Source organism: Pteropus alecto, unplaced genomic scaffold (genome assembly GCF_000325575.1).
Source record: "Pteropus alecto unplaced genomic scaffold, ASM32557v1 scaffold155, whole genome shotgun sequence".
Classification (NCBI taxonomy): Eukaryota; Metazoa; Chordata; class Mammalia; order Chiroptera; family Pteropodidae; genus Pteropus; species Pteropus alecto.
Genome location: NW_006438113.1, coordinates 23,080,725 through 23,091,916, shown reverse-complemented (window position 1 = coordinate 23,091,916; position 11,192 = coordinate 23,080,725). Strand labels below are relative to the sequence as shown.

Below are 11,192 nucleotides of genomic sequence, written 5' to 3'. Positions count from 1 at the left end.
TCCCTAAAATAACAAAGATGTTTTTCCATATTTTGCAATAGTAAGTGTTCTTTGAAGGATGGAGTAAAAACATTACCCTGCAGCATTTCAAGCAGCTGTCAGTCATTAGGTAGTGACATTTCTTAGAACTGCTATCTACTCGAGCCAAACCCAGTTATCTGAAAGTAAAAAGGCTCCTGTTTTCATAGATATTCAAAACATGATTATAAGTAGAATGTGAAATAACTGAAAATGAACTTGATATATTTATTATTTATGCATGTTAAAATATATTTATGGAAAAATATTAAAAGTCTATATCAAGGTAAAAACATTAAAATACTATTTTCTGTTTTTAACTAATAGACAGAGCTATTGAGTTTCAATATGCTTACAGAGACTTTATTTACTATTATCTATGATCCCACAGTAAAACCACCGGAAAACAGTAGGAAAAGGACAAAACTTTAGTCACTGGCAGCAGGAAAGCCAGTACGAAAGTGAGATGGTACTGTGCCATGAGTCTGTCTCATCTCCTGCCTAGACAGTCCATGTAACAATCTCCAACCTATTATTCATAAGCTGTGTCCATAAACCTGCACAAAGAGAAATATGGAATCTCGCTGCTTTCCCAGAACAGCACAAATTCTCTCTAAGTGAATTATAAAACTTTTAGTGTTCTGCTTTCCCCTAGCCTCTTCCTCTCCCTTTCCTATGGTTGACTTAACAACTGCTGGTGGAAGAGCTGGGCCTGAGGCTATGTGACACTAAGCCAAGACTCTTGAAGAGGATAAAATAGGTCTCAGGTCTTTAGGCTCTTTTGCTCAGACTAGAATCATTATAATCCTTTCTAGAAGAAAGCATCCTCAGTTTAGTATCCTAAGACTCTCACAGGTTGAAATTAAGCAAAAATAAGCTATTAACACATGATCACTAAATCGCCGAAAAATAAACCGATCTCTCTCGCTTGCTTGTTCGCTCGCGTGTGTGTGCACACAGTCTGCCCCCAAACACACAGAGAAGAAAGGCCATGAAAGGTCATAGAAATTGGCCACCTGTAAGCAAGGAAGGAACCCTCACCAGGAACTGAATTCTGCCAACACTGTGATCTTGGATTTTCCAGCCTCCTGATCAATAAGAAAATTAACTTCTGTTGTTGAAGCGACTCAGTCTATGGCATAGTTATGGCAGCCCCAGCAGACTAATATATGAGTAAAAATGCTTAAGTGTTAAAATGTTATAAATAAAGTATAAAACCTCCAAATCAGGAGAAAAAAAACTAGAATAATAAAATAAATGCACAAAGGTAAATAAATCACAAAAAAAGACAAGAGACAAAGTATAAGAAAAGATCATAACATCTAGATAGTAATTACAATGAACAAAAATGAAATAAATTCCCAACTTAGAATTTAAGTTTGGAAAAATAATTCAGGTATACCTTTTATAAGAGAAAGCACCCCCCTCCCCGAAGTATAAAGTACTAGACAATTACTGACCAAAATATAATATCAAACTAAATAATTTGAAGAAAAAAAAAAACTTCCACTATAGCAGGGCTCTTAACGTTGGCATTATTGATAATATAAGGGGCTGCCCTGTGCAATGTAGGATGGTTATCAGCAATCCCATGTTCTATCCACTAGATGCCAGCTGAATCCCCTCCAGTTTTAACAGCCAAATATATCTCCCAATACTGCCAAATATGACATCACTGTTAAAAGTGACTTCACTCACCTCTCTACCTTACTCTACTCACTCTCGATAGAAGAAAAACAGATTCTCTCATTGGAAACTTGGCAGAAGAAATTGAGCCTGTTTGGCTCATCTCTCCTATTCTTTTGGGATCACACTGTCTGCCTGCTTGTAGAAAATATTCTTTTTGAAGTTCTCTGCCACATGCCAATGCTCTTTATGATTGGTCAAAAAGCTTAAGTCAGGAATATATATAAAATAAAACCACTTAGTTAACATACCAAGTTGTATTTTCCAACCTCATCTTTATCACCAAGACATGTAATATATTGATCTCCATATGTCTGACTACGATGTCTATCTCTCATCTGGTTCAACTCAGTGAAAACAAGTGTGTCTGCAATGCTCTAAAATGCAAATGAGATGAATTTTCTTATTAATGTCATTATTGATATTTTTAAAAACAAGGAAATTGCAGTTCTGAAGGTTAAGTAATTTATCCAAAACCTGACAATCTTTTATCTATTCATTAATGCAAATACTTAAGTGCCTAGTATGTGCCACATTTGGTCTCTAAAACAATAAATAATATAAACACAGCCTCTACCCTAATGATCTTATAATATAGTATGAGAAACAAAGAAGTGACAAAAATTAAACATTAAATCAAAATAGAGGACAAATACATACAGAAAGAGTACCTAACAAACACCAACCTGGAGGGTGAGAGAAAGCTCCGTAGAAGAAGTGGTAGTAATTAATGGACAGAGAAGGGTGAAAGTAAAGGAAACAATGGATAATGCAAAGTCTTAAAGATCATGGCATGCCATCTCAGTCTGATGAGAACTACAGTAGGAGGAATCTGATAAGGGAAAGGCTAGGGAGAGAAGCAGGTACTAGATTAAGAAGTTTCTGATCAGTCATGTTTAGGAATTTGAGCTTAAACCCTAGCAAACAGAAAGCCATTAAAATGTATTTTTAAGCTAGGTGGTGAAGTTATTATAGTTGTATTTTATTTAAAAGATCCATCTGGCTAAAGTAAGAGAGAGAGAGAGATAAAAAACAAGTCCACTCGGACAACAGATCCATCAGCTAGACAAAAGATGAAGGAAACTGGCAAAGCCAAGAAGACACACAAATGGCCAACAGACATATGAAAAGATGCTCAACTTCATTAGCTATTAGGGAAATGTAAATCAAAACCACAAGGAGATACCACTTCGTACCTGTTTGAATGGCTATCATTTATAGGATAAGTAATAACAAGTGTTGGAGAGGTTGTGGGAAAAAAGAAACCCTCATACACTGCTGGATGGGAATATAAACTGGTACAGCCACTATGGAAAACAGTATGGAGGTTCTTCAAAAAACTAATAATAGAATTACCATATGACCCAGCAATCCTTCTTCTGGATATTTACCCAAAAAACCTGAAAACATTTATCCACGAAGATATTTGCACACCGATGTTCACAGCAGCATTATTCACGGTAGCCAGGACATAGAAGCAACTGAAGTGTCCTATAATATATGATTGGATAAAGAAGATGTGGTACAGATACAATGGAATATTACTCAGCTATAAGAAAAGATGGATAGAGCTTGAGATAATCATGCTAAGCAAAATAAGTCAGACAGAAAAAAACTGAAAACCATATGATTTCACTCATATGTGGAATATAAAAGTGAAAGCAGCAAATGAACAAGACAAACAGAGACTCACGGACACAGACAACAGTCTAATGGGCACCAGAGTGAAAGGGGAAGAGGGGAGGTAGCTAAGGGTAAAGGGGGTCAAATATTTGCTGACAAAAGGAAATCTAACTTTGGGTGGTGAACACACAATACAATATATGATGTATTGTTGAGCTGTACACTTGAAAGTTATTTGATTTTATTAATCAATGTTACCTCAATAATTTTAATTTTTTAAAAAAATGAAGGAACCTGAACAAGTGGTGGCAGTGGGATAAAGAAATATGGAAGGAGTCTCAACATGCCTCAGAAGTAAAATTAATTAGCTTTAACAGAAAGGGGTCAAGGAATGAAGAAGGATACCCAGTTTTCTGGATGTATGGTACCATTATCCATGTAGATGAGGAATATAGGAATCTACTGGGGAGAGCAGGGCATCAGGGGAAGCCTGGGAGCTCATGGTTTCAGTCCTAGGTTAAGCTTTAATTGTCTCTGGGAACATTTAAATTAGTATGACAGAAAAGCAATAGGATTAGTTTCTATTCGACAATGACCTTTTGAACAGTTGCTATGTATTACACTCTATACTACGCCCTGTGGATGAAAAAGGAATAAGACATAGAATAATAGAATAAAGCATTGCTAGATTCTTAGGATCTAGCAAAAAAAGATGTAAGTAGAACAACTAATTACAAGTGCACTGGTGAATGCTATAAGAGGGAAAGGCTAAAAAGGTGCAAGAGATATAACCTGATTTAAAGGTGTCAAAAAGCCCTCCTTAAAAATTGATATGAAACAAAAAAAAATCAAATTAGATACCTAAGCTATAAAAATGTCAGGCCTACTTGTTAAGTTTTATTTTAAACTTATATTCATGATATGACATATCAGACTAGTGATAATTTAAGCTTTGAAAGATGCTATATTTCTTAAGACTGGTGGCAAGAATCTGAAAGGTATGTGCATAAGCTAATTTACTTTTTGCAACTAATTTCCTAAGCTTTTTCACATCAAATAATTCTAGAGTGATTTCTATGAGCCAGTATTATAGTTCTAATGGAGTATAAGAGATATTATACAAGTAATGAAGGATTGTTTGAAGCTAAATTATTTGGGCTTTGCTTTAGAATTTAATTTGTTGACCTTGATCAGATATACATTGTAGAGTTATGGAAAGTTTGTGGACTGGTAACTGTCATGGTCATAGCTTTAACATAGAAACTTCCTGACAATCTGCAACAGCTTTCTCAACAATCATACGCTAGTACTAAGATATTTTGATGTGTTTTAAACTTGTATCCCTCTCACTATATTATTTACTATATGGTCTAATATTTTAGTGGTATATGGTCTAATATTTTAAGCATAAATTATCCTTCCACATTACTTACAAGTTTGATCATTAATTTCAGAAAAAGGAATTAATGTTGCTTATCATGAAGGCATAAACTTAACTGTACTATCAGTATTCATGCAGAAGTCTAATAATAAAACAAAACAAGCAGTGTAATGAAATGGACTACAAGTTTCTAAACTTTTCTTCTTCTGTTCAGTCCTCATTAGAATATTAGGCAAAATAAGGACTTTGTTGTTTTTAGTCCTAGCTAATTAACTAGAATTCCTCTCTTAAAAAGCATACATGAGATCTTGAAATCAGTTATAGCACCTCAATAATAAACAGGCTGGAGATGAGAAAGGTGAAGACCGTACATTCTTCCACATATCGTATACAAATGAATGATTTTTAGGGTTTGACATGAAGTCCTTAAGAGGTCTAGTATAGATTCTTTGGGCTTTAGTACCAGCAAGGATCAGAGACCTCCCGGACGACAGTGGCAGCTGTAAGCATTCTGTCAATAACCACACAGGCAGGGTGAGGAAAGTATGGACGTAGTATCAAGAGTGGACTGGTGTAAGTGGAGGAGAAGGCAAAGTTTGGAATCATATAAATCCTCATGAAATCCTTGCTCTCTAGTTAGGTTAAACTTGACCCTTTCTTGATCTCATCTAATGGCACGAGAGACAGTTTAGAGCAACTTAAATCTCGCAGCCTCCTGTATATTACATTTAATTTTCTAGGAAATGAGAAGATCTGGTTATTAAAATAACTGGTTCTCTAACCATGAGATTAGGGAGGTTTCTATTTTTGTCACCTCTCTGATTTATTTAAATTTTATACAATGAACATATGTGCCTTTTATAAACAGGGGAGAAATTAAATCATTTAATTCCCTCTCTCACATAGCATATATAAATATATCAACAGACTCGAAATTATCTAAAAATCTTTTAAGACTCTTATAATGTACATAAATTCTAGGAAGCAACATATTATCTTTTTTTTTTTTTTTAACACCTATAGCACCTGGTGTTCCTAGGTGGTCTCCCATCCAAGTACTAATCTGGCCCAACCCGGCTTAGCTTCCAAGATCAGACGAGATTGAGCACATTTGGAGTGGCATAAACATAGTGTGGTCTCCCATCCAAGTACTAACCTGGCCCAACCCGGCTTAACTTCCAAGATCAGATGAGATTGAGCACATTTGGAGTGGCATAAACGTAGACTATATTATCTTTTTAATGCTTTAAAATTATAACCTGGACAGAGCTACTGTGACTAACAAATAAAACAGCAACATTTTAGAGGCATTATTAGTAAAAATTTTTATATTGGTGTAAAAAAGAAGAAAAATGCCAGAAGAAAAAATTAAATGGTGTTATACATCATCATCATCATCCAGTTGTTGGTATCAAACTCTCCATATGACTGAACATTCTGAAATTTTGTGTTCTTAAACATGATAAATTATCTGGATATCCAGAGACTCAGCCCAACTATTCAATGGAACAGTTAAGAATGAACTTAAATATCCCTGATTAACAGAAATGGTCTATTTTCAGAAGATCTACAAAGACAACCACGCAGTTTTTACATGCATAACAATAATGTTAAGAACTAATATTTTAGTAAACTTACAAAGGTCTAATCATTGTCTTCAGCACAGCTTTTATGTATCATGTCATTTAATCTTCACTACAATCTTATGAAGAGGTTATTTACTCTCTCCCCATTTCACAGATGTATAAACTGAGGCTTAGAACGAATGACTGACTTGCTCAAAGTTGCACAAATAGTTGTAGAAGGGATCTGAATCAAGCTCTAATTCTTGAACTCAATATCTAAAACACTACTATCACTAGAATTCATATGAGATGTTAGTGGATTAAAAAATGAGCTTTATTTACCATTACTTGAGATTTAAAAAATTAAATTGGATATGTAAAAAGAGTTGATAAAATATTGAGACTATTTCTATGATTTATATGTTCACATATAAATGTGTTCATAAATCAATCACTTTGCACAGCTTCTTTTGCTCAAGGCCTTTGTATTTTCTGAGTGACTTTCTCTGGTGTTCTAATATTCTCCCATTTCTTAGTTACAGAATAGCTCAAACCAAGAGTTCTCAACATTTCCTTGAAAATAGACCCCTTTTAAAAGTTGTGTAAAGCTCTGAGTGTTCTTCATTATCCCTAAAAGCACATGCAAACACAAAAGGAGTATTTAGACTATTACAGGGGATTCACTAGTCCCCTGAAACTAGGAAGAGGATATAACTGGTCTTCCCAAGACCATCCCAGTTTATTCCTGTTGCCAGTGTCCCAAATGTCTGTGGTAATGTCCTTGTTAGGACAATATATCACATGGACTGCCTACCTAAAAACCACTCGGGTTAAAAATATATAGTCATTCTCCATTTTATTTTTCTTCTTTGTCAAGATCGTATTTGTCAAGATATGAAGATATGTTCTTGTTGCCCTCTGGGATAAGGAGAAGATGCGAACAATGGACAAACATTAATAAGGGTGAAAAAATAAGTATCTGAAATCACTCTTGTTGCCAGACTTCTTCGTTTTTCCCTACAATTTTATTAGTTTCTAAATATTATTGGCTGAATTGTGTCTCCCAAAATTCATATGTTAAGTCCTAACCTCGAATTGTGATTTTATTTGGAGATAGGGTCTTTAAAAAGGTAATTAAGTTCAAACGAGGTCATTAGGGTGGGCCCTAATCCAGAATGATTGGTGTCCTTAACAGAAGAAGAAATCTGGATACAGAGTAGTGCAGAGAAAAGACAATGTGAAGAAACAAAGATGGAGAAGATGCCATATACAGGTTAAGGAGAGAACCTTCAGAAGAAACTAACCCTATCAACACGCTGATCTTAGAATTTCCAGAATTGTGAGAAAATAAATAAATTTCTGTTGTTTACAGAAATACAACAGGAAAACCAATAACTTAATCTCTGTGGCCCATACTTACTGCAGTCTGTTATGGCAGCCTTAAGAAATGAATACACTTAATAACTGATCTTTATATCTCCCCACTATGAATGCAGTTATGAAAATTCTTTATTTGTATGACCAAAGCTCAGCACTGTACTGGACAATGACAAATTGATAGCACTATTTTTTGCATTAAAAGATAGCATTACTCCCTCATGTCCTAAGCTTCTGAACTTGTACCTGATATGATATTGAGCCTGAAGTGTTTGAAATTATAATGAGTATTAGCTACTGAAATGCTTAATAATACTACAGAGGAACTATCATGGTGGGATATTTTTCAGTGCTAGCTTCAAATAGAAAGTGACTTGTTCCCACAATAGAAGTTTTTAAATAGGACTATCATCAACCCTGTGAGCAGATGTTGCTGATCAGGGCAGAGAAAACCCAGCTAGCTAAGAGCACAGAGACAAACAGCTAAAATTTCATGAAGACATTCTTGAGGTCAGCCAGAGAATAAGCATCCAGGATTTTGAAAATTATATTGGAATGTAACAAAAACCTTTCTTATAAATTCATTCCAAAAGTTGTACTAAAATAATTGCCATGGTAAATGTCCATAGGTAGATCACGCAGGTGTAAACAAAGTTTTCACCTCTAATAAAGAACTAGCAGATCGACATGGACACCTAAGACAAGAAGTATTAAACACAACAAACAGAATTCACAAGAGACAGAAGATGAATCTAGTTCAGTTTGGAATTATTGCTTCAATCACACGGGTTAAAGGTTATCACCCAATTTTAAATAAGGAATAATTGAGACTTGTAATTAAATCTATTATATATCCTTGATGTGCCATTATATATAAATCTGAGTTTTAAATAATATGTAATTATCATTAAAGAAGATTGGCAAAATTATTTTCACAAGCTCTTTTCACGTATTCTTAAAAATCCCAATATACCTTTCAAAAATTATCATGAGAAGATGTCAGCACTCTGTATAGACCATGAAGTCTAGCACCCATAAATGGCAAAATTAGATAAGCAGACTTCTCCATGGAATCACATTTTGACAAGGCTTATTTTTTTCTGTTGTAGCAAATGTTAAAAACTGTGTTGTCTAATGGGTGCTATATGAGGTAGCTGGTTCCTTTAAAAACGGGGGCAAAAACCAGGTATTTAAACAATATGTTTAGTACAAAATTTTTACTTTTCATATCTATTTATAATTGTGTAGAAACACATATGCGTATATAGGAATAGGATATGTTGCACAGACCTTAACTTATAAAATTTGGCTACTATATTCTTCTGCCAATTATACATGCGTTACTCCTTACTTTAATTATGGCAACCAGCACTCAAACAAACCTGATGTAACCAATTTCTAGAGACTAAGACTCTACCTTGAATACAACAGGAAAACCAATAACTTAATCTCTGTGGCCCATACTTACTGGAGAAAAATTTACAATGAGAAAAACAAAGTGGAGGAAAATCACTTAATATCTAAATGCCTCTATAGAATCTTAAAATAACTATTGTCAATTTCATAGAGAAATAGCATTGTATATTATGAGGTAATTTAAATAATAAATCTATTTTCCTTAAAATTAACAATTAACTTTGAGAAGAAAAGTTTACTCCCCTCTCAGAATATAAGCTCCGTTGATGTGCATCATAGCATATTATGACTTCACTTAATGTGTTGTGCTGTTGAGCATTTTTTCCCACTTTTTGCAGAAGTTCTCTATAATAGAAAATTCAATCAAGTTTCAGTGCAGTAATCAAGTTCTCCTGCTGTGATTGTTGCACCTGGTTCCCATTTCATTTCAACTAACTTCTAACTGCATAAGAAAGTCCTACATTTTCTATCAATATATTTGTGTTTAATCATAAACAATCATATCATTTTTAGGTCTCTTGAAAAACTCAATTTGTAATTTCTTTTTAAGCTTCTTACAAATGCAGATAGAATAATTACTTGAGTTGAACTTCCAAATTACTTGAGTTAAACATTTCTAGAGTACTTTGAGTGTTTTTTTGTTTTTTTTTTTGAATTCTTTTAAATAAAACACTTTGTCACTTTAGGCAAAGTATGAGCAAGCACTTAGTTTGGCATAAATATTTTATAGCTAGTCTGAATTTGTTAAACATTTTAACTATCTTGACCTTGAAGCTGAGAATTTTATGAATATGGTTCTGTGCAAACTTAAAAAAGAAAAAGAGGTAATAAATTTTACCAACAGCCAAAGAAGAAAGAGAAGGAGTAGAAATGAGAAGAAGGAGAAGGGGATAAAGAGGAGGAGGAGGAGGAGGAGAAAATGACTGACATATATATTGTATTTATTACATGCTAACTATTATTCTAAGCATTTATAAATATTAACCCATTTATTCAACAGTCCTATAAATTGAGTAACTGCATTATTCTCTTTTTAGAAATGAGAAAACCGAGCCACAGAAAGTATAAATATTTTGCCAAACTTCACAGTAAGAAACAAAACCAGAGATTCTTCCCACTCCCGAAATGACCTGTCTCAGGTGTCTGTGCCCTGAATTATTCTCTCTTCTGCCTCTTCCAATCGACTATGCTTTTGCGCAACTCATTTCACTTAGTGTAATGTTAATGTCAAATCTCCTTGCTACTGAAGGTCATTAATTTTAGAATGAACCATAAAATTAATGAGTTTTCAGGAAAAAAAATCAAGAGAAAATGACTAGCAAGTTTCCTTTGACATCACTTTTTAAATAATCTTGGTTTCAAGAAACTTTAAATATAAAACAGTATGCAAAAAATAGTGCAAGTCACAATTTTGTGTTTCCAAATTTCTTAGTGAAAAATATAAAAGAAACTGTTGCTCTACCAGCTATTTGAATTAAACTGTTATTTGATTGATTGTGAAATTTCCAATTTCTTAATACTTACCAAAAAGGGCGGAGAGAGGTAGGAAATATGGCGGAAAGAGAGACGTCTTCAGATCTCTCCCCTTGAAACAACTATAAGCTGAACATCTAAAACTGAATAAAAAACACCCAAACTGCACACCAGCATGTCTGAGCATAAGATCTGTGCATAAGAACTACCACAGGTCAGAACCCTGGGTGTAGGGCAGTGGACTGGGGGAAATAAAGAAGTTTCCTCTCACAGCCATCAGAGCTCTCTACAAGAGGAGGGAGACAGGTGAAGGCGCGATGACTTCCCTGAATAGCCCTGTCTGAAAGGGCTGGCACTTCTACCCATCCAGTAGTAGGGCCCAGTCATCAGGGCAGAAAGCAGAGAAGCAAGATGGGACCGCAGCCCCCAATTCCCAACCCAGAGGGCCACTCCCCATATACCCTCCAAGACTGAACACCGTGGAGCCCCAGGGGAATCTGAGCAAACACTGCCAAAACTGAAGCTACCTTTTGCAACCTCTGGAGCTCCGTGCAGGAAGAGAGGGAGGGGAGAAAGTTCGGCAACGTCTCTGAACAGCTATGCTGGAAGTGCCAGGACTTCTACGCAGCTGGGAGCAGGGATCAGTCTTCAGT

At 34.9% G+C, this 11,192-nt stretch overlaps 1 pseudogene; it reads right to left on the bottom strand.

Annotated features, from left to right (window-relative positions):
- Nucleotides 1-5,722: 5,722 nt before the first annotated feature.
- Nucleotides 5,723-5,841, bottom strand: LOC112482747 (annotated as a pseudogene).
- Nucleotides 5,842-11,192: the final 5,351 nt, after the last annotated feature.